A 21,674-nucleotide genomic window follows, 5' to 3' on the forward strand; every position below is an offset into this window, starting at 1 on the left:
GAGAAAAAGATACAGAGCGAGTTCTGAGAGGTGCCAGGTGATTCAGAATATCTGACAGTGTTTCATCATAGTGAGCCACTAGCAGATCCGGATTCAAACATTCAGGTATAGTCCTCTGTCTGAACATCTCCATAACAGCCAGTGGACTAACATTTTTGAGGTTCTGAAATGTAATCTGGCGTGATTGGTGCAGCCCTCGCAGAGGTCGTGACAGTGGAAAATCAAACAACACAGCTTTATGATCAGACACACATAGATCAATGCTATTAAAATTAAAGGGAGATTTACCCACAGAACAGACAATGTCCAAGGTGTGGCCTTTCTTGTGTGTAGGAAAGTTGACGTGCTGAGCAATATCGAAACTCTGAAGCACATTTAGGAATTCCTTGGCAAGCATACAGGTACCCGAATCAATATGAATATTAAAATCACCAAGCAGTAACAAATCAGAGTAAACAGAGACAAGTGAAGAGATTAGCTCAGAAAACTCAGCCATAAAAACCGAAGTTAGCTTAGGAGGACGATAAATAAGCACAATTAGTACGGGTCTAGCAGCAGAGACTAACATAGCCAAACACTCAAACGATGTCATGTTCGAGATTGAAACAGATTTAATTTTAAGGTTAGATCTGTAAACTACTGCAAGTCCTCCACCACGACCAGTTAAACGCGGTTTGTCTATGTATTTGTAATGTGCAGGCAATGCCTGATTGAGAGCATAATACTCATTAGGCTGCTGCCAGGTTTCGGTAAGACAAAGCAGATCAATGTCATGTTCCAGAATAACATCTGCAATGAACGATGCCTTGTTATTTAAGGAACGAACGTTGAACAGAGCACATTTAAGATTAAGATTAAGATCTGCGCTCAGCACCGGGACAGTTGTTGATATGTAGTGTAGGTTCCGTTTGTTAATTTGGTTGTTTAACCCAGCCACCGCATATGATACCTTCCGGCGTCGCGAGGCCCACATCAAAGGAATATTGTTGGGGAGCTGCCTAAAATTGTAAGACCGACCACGACCCCGATGACAGTATTTAGGTCGTCGCAAAATGCCGAGGTGTCGATGCATCAGTAGCGGAGCAGGAGTCTTACACTGTGCTTTCCGAAGCGCAAGAAGGTCACTGAAGGAGTACTTTATCATCCCCGTCACCATGGTGGGACCACAATGGTAGCTGCAGCCGTCACAGCCCAACAGACACAATAATACTCCCAAAATAATCCACATAGCCCGGAAGAAGCGTAGGCCCTTACTCACAGCAGTTGTATAGCCTCACCGGTGCTCCGCAAACACCTAGCGACAGATACTCCACTCCAAGAACACTCAGAGCCACACCACGTAATTCCAAAGGACTCAAGCACAGTTAATCCAGTACAAAATGCCATACACAGCGCTGGTTCAGGTGAGAAATGTAAAATGCATAAAATACAAAGTTATAAAATACAAAGTATTTTTTTTCCCGGGGGAGAAGCGGCAGCCAAAACGCGCCAGCGTATCTCTCGCAACCCGGAACCTCATGTGAGTAAAACACTGTTTAAACCCATTCACCTTCCTCAACAGTAATAAATGTAGTGCAAAATGTAAAGAAACAAAACAGTAAAATTTTTAATACTTTTGTTGTCACAATTATTCCACAGGTCTTGATGTATTTTGGAGAACATCTCCTGTACAAGAAGGAGAATCCACTGACTTGGTGAGAAGAGAATGCAGTGTGCTGTCCAACACTGGCAGAACTGTCAAGATGTCTGCTGTGTTCCAGCTACATCCTCACCGTCAGAGCGTCTGTTCAGCTGCAGGGAACGCTGCTTCAAAAAGAGGGCGGGGCCTAAGCCCTGAGCATGTTGACACACTCACTTTCCTGCACTGCAATCAAACGCTCCTTTAAAGGAACAAACACACAGAGGCCTTTGCATTGATTCTCCTGAATCTATTGGTTTAAAGCACTCAGCAAAAATGTGTGAATCTGTTCATGCGTGGACCTGTTCCTGTTCAGATGTTCACAAGCTAAGATGCACAACATGCCAATGTTTATGCCTTTTTATTGATTAATGCCCTATCGTTTTGGTATTTACAAGAAATCCTAAGTTGAAAGGAATATAATTTAATTTATTTTTTACTAGTGGTATTTATTTCTTTTTGTGTTTGCAATTAGGAAATGTATGATGTGAATTTAAAAATATATCTTACCTAAAAACGGAAAAAAAACAATTGGTCATGTAATGCAGCACGCGCTGCGGAGTGAGGAGGCGGACACAAACGCTGCGGAGAGCGAGATTTAATAAAGGGAATATCAAACTCAGGGTCAAACAGAAAGGCGTTGGTCAAATCCGAAAGGGAGTCCGAACAAGAAACACGGAGTGGCATAACGAAACACAGGACTAGGCACTGAACAATATACTTAAACAAAACACGGGCAGAACTCAGAACAAACGAAAGAACCAGGGAACAGAACCACAGAGCAGCGAAGACAAGTACTTACGAAACAATGGCATGAATACAGAGACACAAAACCACAGATACCGACATGGGAGAAACAGGGACTAATATACAAGGAACATAACAAGACACAGCTGACCACGATCATGACACGGGCGTGGGAGACAGACAGAAACCGGGGCAACAGAGAAGCAAGGCGGGGCTAACGGGCACGGAACAACAGAACCACGAGGAACAGAGACATTGGAGTGACAGCGAGGAGAAGGGGGCGTAGCCCTACGTGACAGTACCCCCCCTCAAAGCGTGCCACTCCGGGGCACGCAAGGGCAGACAGGACAGGAACCGACGTGAACGACCCCCTCCGGGTCGCGGGGACAGGAACCGGCGTGGACGACCCCCTCCGGGTCGCGGGGACAGGATCCGGCGTGGACGACCCCCTCCCGGTCGCGGGGACAGGAATGGCGTGGACGACCCCCTCCGGGTCGCGGGGACAGGATCCGGCATGGACGACCCCCTCCGGGTCGCCGGGTTCCTGTCCCCGATGGGCCTCTGGGCCCATCTATCCTGTCTTTCTATTGTTATAATCAAAGAAATAAAGCAGAAATTACCCTCAAAAGTCGTTCAGATACGTAGAGATGGTGACGTGTCTTTCTCACTTCACATAAGCTGGGAGACTAGCAGTACTCGTATGATGATTTAACCATACAGCTAAAGGCGTTTACACACTGAACATGATTTAAGTGCATGCCAATAATTAAATTCAACCATTAATAAATTTATTCAAGAGTTATTTCACACAGAATGTGTCAGAAGATGAAAATGAGTCACATTTTGCCATCTGTTCTAATTGTCAGAATTTTCACCAGCAACATGAACATCAATCACAGCTCTCAGCAAAAAAAGAAGTATTGAAGTCTTCCTCACATTGGATTTCATTTTATTCATTACATGTCTAACCTGGTCTAATATGTTGAAGGGCTACTGGTGTTGATTAAACTGCTAAATACAGGCCCCTATGAAGTAACAGCTTAATGGGCAGATGATGTGTCAAATAGTCAAGCCCATCATTGTTTTCTTGTTGTAATGTTTTTGTTTATTTTTTTACAAAGGGTTCAGACAGTGATGACTCCTAGATGCAAGTATGCATTGACTATCATCATCTTCCTCCCTGTCCAGATCATCTCCATCTTGACCCAGTGTCTACTGCCATCATTGTTGAGGCAGGTATTGTAATGGACAATCTACAGAACCTCAACCAATGTGCCTCTTGTTTGGGTTGGTATATGTTTTACACTTGGATTACCCTAAAGCCTTGAAGAACACGTTCAGCTTCATTCAAAGAGTGCTGCTCGGCTTGGGGCAGAACAAGCTTCCACCTGAACTACAAACTCTTTATAATATTCTATTGAGTTAGAATCAAGAGTGATGTTAAGATGGTTCACATTCTGTTAATTTCAGTTGTTGAGAACTAAATTACGGCACTTACGGTATTTAGTTGTTTGAAATGGTAATCCTGCGTAGACTGTACTAAGTCAGTAAGTACATCTAAAGTAAATCAAGTACTCTATATGCTGTTTTTAAAGTTATTTAAAAACCTGTTCTGGTGTTCGGACCCAATCTCATTCCTGATTAACTGGATACGGACCAAAAAAAAAAAAAAAAAACCATATTTATTAATTTTGACGGGATAATTAATTTTAAACCGGAGCATTTATTTCAGGGCTATTGAAAAAACACTCCGTTACGAATACTGCCAATTTTGGACCGCGGACAAATTTAGTTGAGTACCCCTGCGCTAGACCAACACTAACAACAGCCCTGTTATGACCAATGATGGTCGTTGGGATTAGACCACCATCAGCCACCAGAGGGCGCTTCTGAGGTAATAAACCCAAATGAGCCTCATCTGATGTTCAGGGTATATAAAGGCTGGGAAAACAGACTCGCGTTGCTGAGTCTTTGTTCAGAGTTCCGGTGTGTAGACCGGCTGGTAATTTTGGTAGGAGCTTTGGGGATTATTTTACTCGAGCTGCTTTTCTTGCTCTGCTCGAGTTCTCCCTCTTCTCCCTCAAGTTGTCTCTCTCGAGTTTCATCTCCCACCACTTTGCAAAAATATAAAATAAAGGAAATGATTTTTTAAATGTATTTTTACTAATTTAAGGGAAATTAGTTTATTCTGTGTTAATCTGTCCTCAGCGTTTGATAGCAGATTTTCTCCTGGCGTCCTTTGTCCCTATTTCCCAAACTGTCAGCGGAGGTTTTTTTTCTTTTCTTTATTTCTCTGTTCACTCGGACCACAGTTTAGTGGTAGAGTTTTGGGTTACCAATGCAATGACCAGGATTATAATCACAATCTTTTCTTCCAATATCTTTAACACTCACATGATTATTATTTTTAAATTCATTATTTTTTCATATATTATTTTTTTTTATCACAATTGACAAATATGGCACATTTCATTTTTTTTTTTCATTTCATTTCATTGGTCCCTTTTGATTCAGATCTAAGAGCTGAATAACTTCAGACATTCCAATGTGTCAAAACTGCACTATTAGTAATTTCTGTAAAGATTAGAGTGCATTGTGTAAAGATCAAAAGGTCAGTCTTTACAAAACTGGACAAGCGTCTGTGTTGAAGGTTTCTGCCCATCAGTCATTACATGGAGGCTCTTGAGAAACTCTGACACCATTTATATTCAGTTGAAGAAAAAATCCTCACAGGCACAAACTGCAAAAGGGCAGAAATGAGGGGGAAGACATCAGCAAACAAACGTGCAGACATGATTATATTATATGGTTTTAGTCACAAAAACTGTTGCTCAGGGAGCATTTCTTCAGATTTCTTCAATTCCTTCAGACTGCATGATGTGTATTTGTAGCGTTTGCTTGTTCATGGCTTTGTTTCCATGTTGGTAGTGATGGGCAGATGAGACCTCATTGGGTGTTTGGCACATTTGCCATCTGTGTTGAAACTGTGTTGCTGTTTCACTTAATGGTGACATCTGCTGGATTTAAAGTCATTGCAATCAATGTCAATAAAGACTGAAAACAGACTGAACAAAGTTAATTCACACATTTTTATTTAGAAACATCAGCTGCTTTAACATTTTTGGGCTGAGGCAATTGTGCTGTTTACAAATCATTTCTCCTGCTTTTGTGAACACCCTTTCACTGGCACTGATCATGACGGCGTACACAAACAAACTTGCAATGAAATTTCTAAGGTAGGGTAAGTTAGTCTTTGTGTTTTCCAGTACTGTAGTGGATCCTGTGATCTTGGTGTGTTCTCCTCAGATGTATCTCTGTACCTCAATAATGGCGTCGTGGGGACATTTGAATTGTCCTTGTTCTCCTTGACCTCATTAATGTTCACCTGGAAGACCGACGGGGCAGTGGTGAGGTCGTGACCTCATTAATGTTCACCTGGAAGACCGGCTGGGCAGTGGTGAGGTCATGACCTCATTAATGTTCACCTGGAAGACCGACGGGGCAGTGGTGAGGTCATGACCTCATTAATGTTCACCTGGAAGACCGGCGGGGCAGTGGTGAGGTCATGACCTCATTAATGTTCACCTGGAAGACCGGCGGGGCAGTGGTGAGGTCATGACCTCATTAAGGTTCACCTGGAAGACCGACGGGGCGGTGGTGAGGTCATGACCTCATTAATGTTCACCTGGAAGACCGGCGGTAGTTCCTGACTACAAGAGTGTTTGTTTATACCTTCTACCTGTCTGTGGTGCTTCTGTATTGCTTTATAATGGAGAGCAGTGTAGAGACATAATTGAATACAATGTATTGTTTATAACTGGTCCCTGTCCATGGTGCTGAAGTGATTGGGTCTGTGTTGCTTTTTAATGGAGGGAGGTGTTGTGTTGTTGGAGGAGGTGTTGTTGTGGCATATTTAAATTCACACACAAGTAGTTTCTCAAATAAATAAATAAACCTCCAAATAAGCAGATTATTAAACTCACCAGAAGTGGTAAACAGAAGTTTTATAAGGGGAAGTTAAAGTTGAAGTTGCATGACGAAAAGAAATAGCATTTACTGAAGCCAGGTGTGTTTACTTCCATTATAGCGTGCTAAAATTAAATTACGTTTGAGGAAACTAGATGTTTCAATCCTCTGGAATTGAAAGTTTATAGTGTGACAAAATAAAACACCCACTGAAGGCAGGTGTGCCTGTTCTGTGTTTGGTGTAAAAGGGTTGCAGAATAATAAAACTTAACAGGAGTTAAAACACAGAAGATTATAGCCTGTCCACTGAGACATTGTTTGAATCAAACCTGTACAGATCAAAGTATAGTTATAGATGCTGCTGTCACGTGTTGTACGCTCTACATATGGTAACAGTAATCATGCAAGCCGATATGTACTCTGACATACCCTGCACTGAAGCAAGATGATGCAACCCATGTTGGACTTATAACCAGGTACTCATGCCTGATGTACACGGAACTTATAGTTACCATAAATTAGCATATTCTAATATATTCTCTATAGCTAGTTGCCTCTACTATGTGAAAGCAAACAGAACTGTCCTGTACCTGTAGTGTAAGGATCTACCATCATCTACCAACACGTGTATCCCAGGCTCCCGCGGTGCAGGAGCATCTGCTAAATGTTGTAAATGTAAATTTAAATGTAAATTATGTATGATGTAAATGTAACGCAAATGTAAGTCTAAGACACGTTCAGGGTTGTGCCATGTGCTTTCAGAAGTTTGCAAGCCTTTGTGGATCTTTGTTTAATGGTGTTTGTTTACTGTCTGACCAGTTTCCAAACGTACCGATAGTGGGTGCAGATTATGGATACTCTTTAATACTCTTTAATACTCTTTAATACCCTTTAATATAAACTTCTGTGTGTCTCTTATCAAGTAAGTGGCTACAAGCAAAAGCAGGTTGAGTCCAGAGAGACCAGTGTTGTGTTCTGTAAAGGCCAATACCCATGATCCTCTCCTCATGATCCAAGACAGACAAGAGCAATGATGCAGACGCCAACCGTGAGGACTAGGAGACACTATTCTTATTTAATCAATGTTTTGGAACTCATCGTGAATCTTGAGAGATTAGTTAGAACTTGACCAAAGAGGTGTTACAACACTCAAGGTGTCCATGTTACCAACACAGCTCGTATGTTACACATGCACCTCGTATGTTACATACATACTTCAACATGGACGTGTGTTGCACACACACACCGAGACACCTGGCTCACTATGACCTCTCTGGTGCTGGTGCACGTGATGGACCCCTGGGCTGGTGCACGTGATGGACCCATGGGCTGGTGCACGTGATGGACCCATGGACTGGTGCACGTGATGGACCCTTGGTCTGGTGCACGTGATGGACCCATGGGCTGGTGCATGTGATGGACCCATGGGCTGGTGCACGTGATGGACCCTTGGGCTGACCTCGGCCCAAGATATACAGTGGGGAAAATAAGTATTTAGTCAGTCACCAATTGTGCAAGTTCTCCCACTTAAAAAGATGAGAGAGGCCTGTAATTGACATCATAGGTAGACCTCAACTATGAGAGACAAAATTGAGAAAATAATTTTGTCTGACTTTTAAAGAATTTATTTGCAAATAAACAGACAGTGATGCATCCTCGGCTCCAAGGTAAAACCAGGAAACTTTAAAAGGTCAACATAATATCGGATGTTGTTTAGTAGAGTATTCATTTAGTCTGTTTTACGGGAATAACTAATGCAGGTTTTGATCATGAACATTAATTTCATTTTAGTAGATCACGGATATCAAAACTCCTCAATGGGCTCGTGTGGCTCTAGGTTTCCTTACAAAACAAGAACACACCTTATTCCACTGGTAAAAGTCAGTATCAATCTTTAAACCACTGTTCACTTGAGCTCCTATTTTGCTGAAAAGAAAACCTACAGCCATACCAGCCCTCTGTGGACAGGTTTGACACCTGTGTGAAAGATGCATTGTCAGTTGTTCTTTTCACTCAAGGAAAGTGAACATTTTCCACAGAGAGAAGCAAATCTGTGAGGCTGCCGATGCAAGCAGGGCTGCACGAAATTCTGAAAATGCATTGCTACTGGACTTCATCACAAACATCCATGGTGCAGATGAACATTTGATGGTATGTTTTAGCCCAACATATTGTTCAGCATGTAAAGTTTAGATAAGGTATCTGTCTTTCAGTACTTTTTAAAAATATTCATCCCTTTTTGGTGTTTTTTTTATATTGTAGAATGTCATAAGTGGACAAGTGGCATCCAAGTGGATAGACAATTTCAGGAGTCCTAGAGGACAACGAGTCATGACCTATATTGAAGACGAAGAGCAGATTGACTCGCTCTATAGCTACCTGAATGACCTACTAACTAGATGCACTGTCTTGTCTTCGCTGGATAGGATCAAATTTATCCTGGATGTACTCATGCCTGAGGTGAATTTTTAAGAATATGGTATTAGTGAAAGTCAGCAAGTATTTGTTTCTTATGCTATCTATCTTCTTTTTCTATGATAGGCCATTACTCTTGCCTTGTCCGTTTTACACAACATTTCTTTGGATGAGGCAGAAAACAAGTTCATCTTTGGACCAGTGTATACTCAAAGGTATGGTAATGCTTAATGCTAGTTGTAAAGTCATTCCTGACTTATGCTGAAACAGTTTTTTCAGTCATTCAATTATTTTAACAGTGATTTCTTTAAATAGTGAGAGAGAAGATTTCGACATGTATATACTGAAGAATAAAGACAAACACGGCACCTCCAGCTCCAGAAAGTGCGGCAAATAGTGTGCGAGTGAGTGAGAGAGTGAGAGTTTGAGAGATTTTGTTTGTTTAAATTTAATTTTTTTTAATTTTGGAAAACATTGAGTTAAAATAAATGTTTTTGCATTGAATAATCATGTCTGGATATTTTGGGTACACTACACATTGCATAATGCACTACAAAAAATATGGAGTGAGGTTTACCTAAAAAAACCTAGTACACGTTTTACACACAGAAATACTAAGTAAATTTAACATGGCATTTTTTTTAGTAAAATTTACTTGCATCTCCTTACAGTTTTTATTAGTGATACTAAAGTAATATTTACCACTGAAAGCAAGTAAATTTAACAAAGCATATATTCAAGTAATATTTACTCATAATTGTCAGTGTATTAACTACAAATGTTTCAGTAAATCTTACTTTGCAACACGTTATGTACATGAATAATACAATTAGATTTTACTCAGTGTACTTTAGTAGATTTTACTACAACAATGTAGCACCACATTCTCTATTGGCTTTTAATATTTATGTAATAGGACTAATTTTTGAAGTTCTTTAGTAATGCTTAACTGCCATATATTTTTATTACAGTATTAATTTCTGATATAAAACCAGCATTAAAATGTTACATGACAGCTTTAGCAAAGCATTGCGCAATATTTTGTGAAGAAGCAAGAAAAATTGCTTCTTTTATTGAACACCAACTCAACAAGCAGTGCATCAATTTTTTTTTCTTTTGACTTTGTTTATTGTATCATATCAGATAAATACAATCACACATCCAATAAAAGAATTTTACAACCAACTGTGTGGCCTGTTTTCTGTGTTGTCCAGTCTTTGCCACTCCTTTGCCTTCATCCCCTTAACACTTATAAATGCACTCAATAGTATACCACCAGGTTTATAAAATGGTTTGTACAATAAATAATAAAAACATAAAGAATAGAATAAGGAATAGAGTAAAAGGGTGCATAGATAATCACATTCAGTTTTAAAACCAGGTAAAGGGATTTTAAAAGCCAAGCGGTAAAAACTGTCAAAGGTATTGTCACGGTTATACCATGTCCTTCATTGATTGATCAGTTTGCATTCCTTTCCATGTTTTCTGTGTCTCTTTGTTTTGTTTTATGTCTAATTCTACGCCCTGTTCTGCCCTTTGGTTGTTATTGATTTCACCTGTGTCTTGTTTCAATTTCTTTGGTATGTATTTAAACGCAGTCTTTCATTCAGTAGTTGTGGGTTATTCTTGTTGCGTCCTTATGTGCTAGTTTTTTAGGTTATTGCGTTAGAGGTTTGATCATTAGAAGTTTCTGTGTGTTTGTAACTTCCTGGTAAAACCGTAATCCTGCTCCGTGGTATGTCTGATGCAAGTAGCGAGTTGTCTCCTGATATAGTTGTGAACGTCTTGTCTGGTTTATGTGATTTGAGTATTTTATGTATTAGTGTTCAGTGATTGATGGTGTGTATGATAACTTCCTGGTAAAACCGTAATCCTGCTCCGTGGTATGTCTGATGCAAGTAGCGAGTTGTCTCCTGATATAGTTGTGAACGTCTTGTCTGGTTTATGTGATTTGAGTATTTTATGTATGTGTTCAGTGATTGATGGTGTGTATGATCGTTGACGTTTCTTAGTTTTGTTTCATCGTGTCGTACGTCTGGATGTTTGATAGGATCATGTATTGATAATGTGCTTGTTTGTTTGTCCGTCGAGTAGTGATGTGTTGAAGTAAGAGTTCATATTATGTACGTCTTGTGTTCTACATGGTGATAGTTTCTTCTTACCTAAAATGTTTATCTGGATTAGTTGTTCAAGTCATTGTCGTGATGTAAAGTTTTGTCCATGTATATTCGTTGTTTTCGTTTCAGTGGTCTAGTTTTGTTAATCTTGTTTCTTGTTTTGTGGCGTGAGCGTCAGTAGATTATTCTTGAGTCTTGTGTCCTGTTAAATGTCTGAATAAAGGAGGTTTTGATCAGCATGCCTCGTCGTTCTCGTAAACGAGTCTCGAGTCTATGTTTAGGCACAATGTCTTTATCTCCTCTCTCTGAGGTCCCTGAGCGTTCTCCGGTCTCATCTTCCTCGCAGTCGTGTCTTTTACCTGATCCCTCAGATGTTGGATCGTCACAGGTATACAAGCATGTCAGCTGTAAAATCAAGGCGATAAGACCATTGAAAACAGGGCTAAAATGGAAATAAAGACCATTGTTGTAAAAAGGTTCTAAAAAGACATCATGATTGATAAACCCCCCTATTGTCGAACATAAATACACAAAACCTTTTAAACTATCACATGAGCATTCATAAAACACATAAACATTTAAACCCCCAATGTATTGCGATAAGGGCCCGGGATATCTGAGTGAGGCCCAGGGAGGGGAGGTGGAGGTGGCGGGGGTGGAGATGAAGGGGGCGGTATGGGGGGCGTTAACCCTCCGACAGGCCCCTCTCCCCTGTGGCACCAGCGGAGCTCCTTCCCTTTGCCCGCTGTCCCCTCTCAGGCACAAACATCCCCTCAGGGAACGTCGGCGGGAGCCCGGGTCGATGGTGGCAGGGACCCCCCTGCGTGTGGCCTCGGCCCCCTCCTCCGAATATCATCGCCCGGTGCCACCTGCAGCGTTTTTTACAGTTACCAGCTTTATGAGGGCGTGGAGGGGCACCGTCACGTGCTTCCCCACCAGCAGGTTACGGGAGGTCCATAATGCGGCCTTCACGCTGTTGAGGGTGAGCCAGAGCAGTTCAAAGTCCTTGGCTGGTAACTGGTGTAGGCCCTGGCCCACCCCGAGTACCGCTTGCCGGTACTCTAGCGGATGGACCTCCCCTGCTGGCAGGCTTGGGCATTTCAGGGGGCCGATCGCGGCCCACAGGTCCCTGGCCACGCTGCACTCCCAGAACACGTGCCGCACGGTCTCAGGCTGGCCGCAGCCTGGCCGTGGGCATACTGCCGTTGCCCCCATGCCCCGGGAGTGCATCACCGCCCTGACCGGAAGGATCTCATGGGCCACCATCCAGGAGAGGTCCTTGTCCTGATTCCGAAGGGCGGGGTGGGCCACGTTCCTCCACACTCGCCGAGCCTCCTCCCTCGTCAAGCCGACCACCCGGCTCACCTCCTCCCGATCCTGCACCAAATAAACCAGAGCCTTAGCATCTTCCAATTTTTCTCTCCCACATCCTTCCAAGTTATATTTCATAAAAAATTTCCTAATAAAATCATGTTCATGTGATAACTTAAAAGACACCGGTGTTCTAAGATCTGGGTTTAAGATCTTTAGTCTCTGCAAATACGAGCCCAACCAAAATCTTGACATAATGGCCGTTTTGGTTTTTAAAACAGATGTGGCATACTTCACATGTAAGGCAACAAATTTACTGCCTAAAAACAGGTGGGGGTCTGGGAGCCCCTTCCCTCCATTTTCTGTTCTCTTCTTCACTTCCTCCCTTTTGAGGCGCTCCCACTTGGAAGTAGAACACAGCGCGGTCCATGCCTAGGAGAAAGCTTCTTGGTGGACTGAAAATGGAGCACAACAATAAAACCAATGGTAACACCACAGCTTTCACAATTAGGATTTTCCCTTCCAATGTCAGCTTCCGGAGTCCCCAAAACCCCAACTTCTTTTTCACTTTCCCTAATGTCTCTACCCAATTCCCACTTCCTCTCCCCATCTTGTCGAATTTCAGTCCTAAAATTTTCATGTCCGAGTCTTTAAAATTTACCTCCAAGTTTGCCCGTGCCTGTTCATTTCCCCAAGGCCCAAAAAGCTGGGCCTCTCATTTTTTCCTATTTAATTTGGCACCTGCTGCCCTCCCAAACCACTCAGTCATCTCCAAAGTCCTTTGAATAGATAAAAAATCCGTACATAAAACTGTCACGTCGTCCATGTAGAGTGAACAGGTCGCGGTCAGTCCCCCAGGTAAAGTCAGGCCACTGATCCATTGATCCCTTCTCAAGATCTGTGCCAGCGGTTCTATACTTGTTACGAACAGGAGCGGGGATAACGGGCAGCCCTGCCGTACTCCTGAGCGAATAGTCAACGCCTTTGAGAGGTGCCCGTTTACAATTATTTTGCTGGTGACATCACTGTACAGCAACCCCACCCATGCTAAAAACCTCCCTGGAAAGCCCATCTTTTGCAGTACCTTAAAAAGGTACTGGTGCGAGACCCGATCGAAGGCTTTTTCAAAATCTAAATTTAGAACCAACAACCGCATTTTTCTGTCTCTCGCAAAACAGATGGAGTCACGTATCAGGATCAAGCTGTCCGTGATCCTCTGCCCGGGCACTGCACAGGCTTGATCCGAGTGGATCACGTCCTCTAAAACTAAAGACATACGTTGTGCTAAAACCTTACTAAAAAGTTTACAATCTAGGTTTAAAAGCGTAATAGGTCTCCAGTTTTTAAGATCTGTCCTTTCCCCCTTTTTGTGTAAAAGAATCACTGTCCCTGCTCTGAAACTGTCCGGCAATCGGGTCGATTCTTCAAACTCCATAAAAACACTTAATAAGTCATTTGCTAAAATATCCCAAAAGGCATCATAAAATTCTACTGGGAGACCGTCCTCCCCTGGTGCCTTTCCCTTTTTAAAACTTTTCAGGCTCTTTGTGATCTCAGTTACTGTAAAATCTTTAATTAAAACTTCTGGAACCTTTACCTGTTTATCTATAAAATTCAAAACTTCCTCCATTACCTTAGTTCTTCATAAAATGTCTCCACCATTCCCATTATGTCTTTATCCTGTCTTGCTTCTACTTCCCCCTCTTTTATACTCGTGAAAGTTTTATTTCTGGATAAAATCTTCTTAAAAAAGTACCTTGTGCACTTTTCCCCTTCTTCTTGATCTCGTTCTCTACTTTGTTGAATGACGCTTCTGCTTACCTCCTCTGCCAGTTGCGCCATTTCTTCTTTTACTGCTTTTATATCCTCTTCAAAATCCCACCCTTGATTTAAAAGTTTAAAATAACGCTGCAACCTCTTCTGCAACCCCATCATGCGCCTCTCTCGCTGCCTTTTCTTTTCTATCCCTCTTTCCCTAAAAAAGGTCTTTGTCCGTCCTTTGACCATTTCCCACCATAGTGCACGTGAAGTGTAACTGTCCTGGAGAGTCTGCCAGAGGCCATACTGCTCCCTGTACTCCCTGGCTATAACCTCATCCTGCAAAAGGGAGCAGTTTAGCCTCCACAGCCCTCTCCCTATTGTCACACCCGTGGAAAAGGACATAGTGCAAGACAACATAACATGATCAGAAAAAAAGACAGGAGTCAATGTCACATCCCTGGGTGGACAGTTTCTGGTTAAAATATAGTCAATACGAGAGGCCTTGGTGCCATCACCACTGCGCCAGGTGAAGCCCTCCTCCCCTGGATGTATTTTCCTAAAACAGTCTTCTAGTTTAAAATCCTGAATTAAAGCCCTCAGTCTCCCCGATGATTTGTCTAACTTAAAACTGTCCCCCACATTTTTCCTGTCTTTACTAGATAAAACACAATTAAAATCCCCACCCACTATCAATGGCGCATTTCCTAACATATGGGGTTGCAGATCTTCAAACAACTCCACCCGCTCATGTTTGTCATTAAAACCATAAACACACAGAACATTAAAACCCTCCCCTAAAAAAGTCAGGTTTGCCAAAAGGGCCCGCCCATTTCTCACCACCGTGCTTCCATGAACCTGTATCCCAGGATTCTTGATGAGGATTGCAACCCCATCTGCCCGGTTGTAGTGTGAGCCACTCCAAAGAGAGGGACCAGCAGACCATTTCTGCTCCCAATCTCTGTATGTGTTTAAAAAGGGGATGGCACACTCTTGTAGTAAAAAAATATCAACAGGTAAGTAGTTTAAAAAGGACAATATGCTCTGTGCTCTCACGGGTGTCTTCACACTTCTCACATTAATAGTAGAGATAGTGATAGACATCAGGCCCGTTGACAGTCTTGCTGGGGCCCGGGACAAGAAAGATTCATGTACCCCCCCCCCCCCCAGCGCGAGGGTTCGCGCGAAAATGACGTAATCGCAGTGGCTCCGCCCGTGCGCGAGGGCCTCGCGCGCTGTCGGTTCGCGAGGTCGTGCACCTCTCGAATTTTGTAACTTCGCGCGCGCCGCGCTTCAGCGCAATGAACAGTCATGTTTGTAGGGTTCATAAACCTTTATAAGGTGGAATTAAAGCACGTGTACGTCACTTTAAAGGTCCATTTCAATATTTTCCAGCACGTTAAACTTACTTAAGTTAAATATTTATACATATACTCGAAATGATTCGAAATAATTCGCTTTTTATCACATTATTTAATGGTTGTTTATTTTCAAAACGCCCAATCTTAACGTCTTCACGAGAACTGTTCAGTCAGACAGCTATTTGTTGTGAAACGAAGTAGTTACAATTTCAAGCATTTTCAAGTACTTTACCCTAAGTTCCAGCACTTTTCAAACCTGGAACACAATGCAACTTTAAAATTCGTCAGGTAAATGTTTTTCCTTTCTTTTCTGCGCTCCAGATTTCTGTATTTACTTTAACTACCCACCACTGTATTTCCCGCTGTTGGGCGGATACCGGCCGGCTACAGTCGGTGCTGGATCAAACCATTTTCCAGTGGGAGGCGGGGGTGTATGCACTTAATGGAAAATATGCAGATAGATAAAAAACATATATATTTGAGCCATCGAGCTTATTATGAGTACATAATTTTATATTAATGAAAGATTTCAAGATTATTTAAAAATTATAGACTTTAAATAAAAAATAAATTGCTGGGCTCTTTGATGGGCCCCCCTGGCCCTAGGGCCCAGGACAACAGACCCGGTTGTCCCCCCCTGTCGACGGGGCTGATAGACATTGAGCAAAGATAAAAGAGTAAAAACATAATAAAAGCAAGGATATGTCTATGTTTCCTATAAAAGCACATTTTTGTCTACTAAGATCATTTCAAACACACACTTGAACACATTCTTGAAAGTCACATAATTTCCTGTGAGATCTCCTCTTCCTTTATGTGCCTTAAAAGTTGGTCTATCTGTGAAAAGGTGCCTACTGCCCCAAGCCCAGCAGAGGGCGTCTCTTGCTGGGCTTTCGGCGTGGATGCTTTTAATTTAATGTTAAAAAGGAAACCTTGGTTGGAGAGTCTTTGGAGAAGAGCTGGTGCAGGTCTTCCTCCGATGAGGTGGTTGTACCGCGTCTGGCTCTTTGTTCTCGTCCTCGTCGTGGCAGGGGGGACTCCGCCGGTCGTTTTGCAGCCTGTGCATTTGGGAGAGACCCCGTACTGCCTTCCCCAGACACCTCCATTCCCTCCAACACTATTGCCCTAAGGGGTATTTCTTCCTCTCTTTGTTCACCTTCCTCTTCACCTTGTCTTCCTGTTGCTCCTCCTCCTCCCCCAGTCCTGCGTCCTCCCACACCTTCCATTTCCTGCTCCTCTCCCCCTTCTTCCCCCTGCTCTCCCACACCCTCCTGCTGTGTCCTAGCCCTTTGCCCCGCCCCTTCTGCCTCCTCCCCCTGTGTTGGCCCCCTGCCCGCCTCCTCCTGATTTCCCGCCAAAACCTCTGGCCCCGCCCCTTCTTCCTGGCCCTGCTGCCGACCATGCTGCATGTCGGCCATTTTACGTCTGGCTGTTTGGACGGCCATATCGGCTGCTTTTAATTTGTTGGCAAAACTCTTGGGGCAATCTCTAAATAGGTGATCCGCCTCCCCACAGAGATTGCACCGTCTGCCATTGGGACACTCAGCGAAAGTGTGCCCAATTTCTCTACACTCTACACTTATTATTATAATAATAATAATAATAGATTTTATTTGACTTATTTATAAACTGTAAGCGATGATTTAAGCTTTACACATGTTAACTAATACTTTCAGTGCTTAAAATGTGAGATGTTAGAGACAGACAGATTTAAAGTTTGATTTTCATGGGAGATGTACACGAAGGAAACGCTCATGCTTATAATAGGGTAACATGCATACAAACCATAAATTGTGCTGCAGGACAGTTTAAAGAATGTAACGCTATCTATTTTATTCGTGTTTGTCAGCGATGTCTCACAATCTTACCCAGATGTCTAATCTTATGATTCCAAAGCAGCAGCAGCCTCTATATTATCAGGGGTGATAGTGGGAAAAATTCCTGAGCCTGACATTTTTTTGAGCGGGGGGGGGGGGGGGGGGGGGTGTTGTGGAAGTGTACCATATTTTTAATATTTAATAATTAATCTTTAAATTAATTAATAATAAATAAGTCAGGTACTCATTATGGTGAAATAAAAAAAACAAATTTCTATTAATATTCTGAGAAAATGCTGTAACCTAAAGATTCTGTTAACACAATTAGACACAATATGTTAAAAACAGGCATGATTAATTATTTATTCATTACTGTTAGTAAATCAAAGGATACCAGACAACTCAAAAAATTATGCAAATAAAGTTTAAAATAATGACAAGTATTATGATTATAGTTAGTTTTAATATATAAAATATTTTATAAATATTTTGTGTTGGATTATTAGGACATACATTTTGTGCTTTTGTTTATGTATTACACCTTACGCCGTAAGGCGGCCATGATGAACCAGATCGTCTGACCACCTGTACCGGCTCAAAAAAAACACTTTCTTATAATTAAACTTCATCAGAATAAAGATAAAATACTGAATTTATCTTGTATCTACCTCTGAAGTTCTTCCGATGTCTGAAATACAGGCGGTCCCCGGGTTACGACGTCGATCCGTCGTAAATCGATTTTCGGTGTAAATCGGAACATACGTACATTCTGTACGTAAATAACGTACTATACGCAGTTATCCTTTCCTAAAGCTAGCCTTTTGGCAAATACCTTTATCCGTAGCTTCATTTAACTAAGGCTAAAGGCCTATCCTAATGCCGCGCACACCAAACACCAAATTCCGTTTACGACGCAGAACCACTTGGGTCCAAACGAGGCTTTATATGGTAAATGGGAGATGTGTAGTAACCACGGAAAATCGTAACTCGTGGACCACCTGTATGATGATTATGTCGATTGAATCGGAGCAATAATGTCTTCGGCACGACCAAACAAGTTGAAAACATAAACTGACCAAAACAAACTGGACTTAAGGCAGGAGGGAGGTAGCTTTTTTACGTAATGTCCGAAAATCAGAAGGCGGGATGACCCGCAAGTCAATCAAATGACACCGCCGTCATCCATCCAGCGCTGATGAGCGCCAGTGAGAGGATCATATTTCATCCTCAAAACAGATAGCACGCGCGCGCATGTGGTTTATTATTAAGATTTGCTAAACGACTAACCCGAGGAAAGTTGTTACTGTACTGTAAGTAGCTGTTTAGCTCTGCTTACATTGTGTGTACTCCCTTGTCAGGGACTGCCCTCTTGAAAAAGCTTCCAAGAGTCTTCTTTAGTCTCTTTGCATCACTTGCTGTGTCTTCTGCTGATGCTGAAGCTTGCTGAGGTGTTTCAAAGTCAGAGGTGCCACTCTGCTCTGACAGATAAGATTACATCTCCTGAACTGCTCTGGCTTTCATAACCTCAATCTCTTCTGGACCATGTACTGAGTGTGAGGATGGGGCATGAGGGGAGAGGCCAATATACATTTGTCAAATCATGTGTGATTTATGTCATGTTCATCCAATCATATGCTTTAATCACCTCATGTTCACCTCGTGAACACCTTGTGTGCTCATGAACTAGATTGAACTATGAACAGTGATTCTCAATCACGACCAAAAATATTAATTTGCGAGTAATATAATTATTTCACTCGCCAGTTGCGACAAGTGATGCAACAGCATTTTTTTTTATGGGTGAGGATTTTTTGTCATTGGAAAAATATCTACCATTTTCTTTTGAGTTTGTATGTTAATAGTTAACCGATATGCTGTAGCTCCCACTCACATGTTCGTCTCTGTCCATCAACAAATGAGGGAATTACCAGCGTGACTTGCTAAGCAGCGGAGCCGAGCTGAAACTTTAACGTTAGCTTGTTGAAAATAGTGAAGCAAAAAATATCGGATTTTTTCACACAGTCTACATCTCTGTTGGACCATAAGAGGACACACTCCTTTATAACTGTACATAGTTTTAAGTTAATTTTAGTGGGATCAAAAGTCACTCATATGCATACTAGGAAACTTGGTAAAGTTCGTTTCACGTTCGCATATTCAGAATTCTTTCTTCAAGTTAAAAGTGCCAAAATATGCAAATTCTTATTTCTAGCAACCAAAACAGGAATAAGATGTATTTTAAAAACGTGTTCTTTTAAAATATACTGCTGTCACCACTGCAACGTCTAAGGCACCATCTACAAATGACCTTAACACGGACGCAAGTGGCAGTTGTAAAGGCCCCAGAGATCTGCGCACTCTGCGTTTTTTGCAATAATTTCAATAGCATTTAAACGGTCCGTCTAAGACCACCAAAGAAATTGTATTACATTAAGTGCATCCTAAATGGGATGCCTTGGGGTTCCGGGGCCCGGCTTGGTGCTCCGGCGCGGCGGTTGGCCCACTCCCCTGGGTGGTTGTGGTCCGGGGCGGCTCGGAGCTCCTCGGCGGGAGGGGGGCCCTGCTGGGTGGTGGGTGGTTCCCGGGGGCGAGTGGCGCTGGGACTTTGCTGCTGGCCCAAGGGGGGTGGGCTCTGTTTCCTCTGGTTCCCCTGGTCCTGCGCTCCTTGGCTGGGGGGGCGCTGTCCGGGGTCTCCCTCTCCCGCCTGCGGGGGCGGGCATGCGGGGGTCACTGGGAAGTGCGGCCCTGGGACTCCACTGCTCCTGGGGGGGCCGTGGGCGGGTGGGATTCCCGGGTCTTTCTCTGCTTACCTCTGTCCTCTGGGGGAATGTTGTCGCAGCTTTCTACCCTCGCTGGCAATTACATTCTGTACATTTATCCTATGTTGCACTTTTGTGTTGTACATAAACACACATTCACACATACATATACATCAGTCATTTGTGCCATATGTCTTGGGTACACTTACATAAACACACATTCACACATACATATACATCAGTCATTTGTGCCATATGTCTTGGGTACACTTACATAAACACACATTCACACATACATATACATCAGTCATTTGTGCCATATGTCTTGGGTACACTTACATAAACACACATTCACACATACATATACATGTCATTTGTGCCATATGTCTTGGGTACACTTACATAAACACACATTCACACATACATATACATCAGTCATTTGTGCCATATGTCTTGGGTACACTTACATAAACACACATTCACACATACATATACATCAGTCATTTGTGCCATATGTCTTGGGTACACTTACATAAACACACATTCACACATACATATACATCAGTCATTTGTGCCATATGTCTTGGGTACACTTACATAAACACACATTCACACATACAAATACATCAGTCATTTGTGCCATATGTCTTGGGTACACTTACATAAACACACATTCACACATACATATACATCAGTCATTTGTGCCATATGTCTTGGGTACACTTACATAAACACACATTCACACATACATATACATCAGTCATTTGTGCCATATGTCTTGGGTACACTTACATAAACACACATTCACACATACATATACATCAGTCATTTGTGCCATATGTCTTGGGTACACTTACATAAACACACATTCACACATACATATACATCAGTCATTTGTGCCATATGTCTTGGGTACACTTACATAAACACACATTCACACATACATATACATCAGTCATTTGTGCCATATGTCTTGGGTACACTTACATAAACACACATTCACACATACATATACATCAGTCATTTGTGCCATATGTCTTGGGTACACTTACATAAACACACATTCACACATACATATACATCAGTCATTTGTGCCATATGTCTTGGGTACACTTACATAAACACACATTCACACATACATATACATCAGTCATTTGTGCCATATGTCTTGGGTACACTTACATAAACACACATTCACACATACATATACATCAGTCATTTGTGCCATATGTCTTGGGTACACTTACATAAACACACATTCACACATACATATACATCAGTCATTTGTGCCATATGTCTTGGGTACACTTACATAAACACACATTCACACATACATATACATCAGTCATTTGTGCTATATGTCTTGGGTACACTTACATAAACACACATTCACACATACATATACATCAGTCATTTGTGCCATATGTCTTGGGTACACTTACATAAACACACATTCACACATACATATACATCAGTCATTTGTGCCATATGTCTTGGGTACACTTACATAAACACACATTCACACATACATATACATCAGTCATTTGGGCTATATGTCTTGGGTACACTTACATAAACACACATTCACACATACATATACATCAGTCATTTGTGCTATATGTCTTGGGTACACTTACATAAACACACATTCACACATACATATACATCAGTCATTTGTGCCATATGTCTTGGGTACACTTACATAAACACACATTCACACATACATATACATCAGTCATTTGTGC

At 42.1% G+C, this 21,674-nt stretch overlaps 1 long non-coding RNA gene across 2 annotated transcripts in view; it reads left to right on the forward strand.

Annotated features, from left to right (window-relative positions):
• Nucleotides 1-8,336: 8,336 nt before the first annotated feature.
• LOC143497856 (uncharacterized) overlaps nucleotides 8,337-21,674 on the forward strand; it is a 74,478-nt gene continuing 61,140 nt past the window's right edge. Inside the window, exons 1-4 of one of the 2 annotated variants that reach the window (XR_013125906.1) lie at nucleotides 8,337-8,542; nucleotides 8,654-8,851; nucleotides 8,933-9,021; nucleotides 9,122-9,140. This is a non-coding gene — a long non-coding RNA (uncharacterized LOC143497856). Of the gene's footprint in view, nucleotides 8,543-8,653; nucleotides 8,852-8,932; nucleotides 9,022-9,121; nucleotides 9,141-21,674 lie in introns of those variants that run through there. The other variant, XR_013125905.1, reaches the window with a different exon arrangement.

This window comes from Brachyhypopomus gauderio, unplaced genomic scaffold (assembly GCF_052324685.1).
Source record: "Brachyhypopomus gauderio isolate BG-103 unplaced genomic scaffold, BGAUD_0.2 sc113, whole genome shotgun sequence".
Taxonomy (NCBI): domain Eukaryota; kingdom Metazoa; phylum Chordata; class Actinopteri; order Gymnotiformes; family Hypopomidae; genus Brachyhypopomus; species Brachyhypopomus gauderio.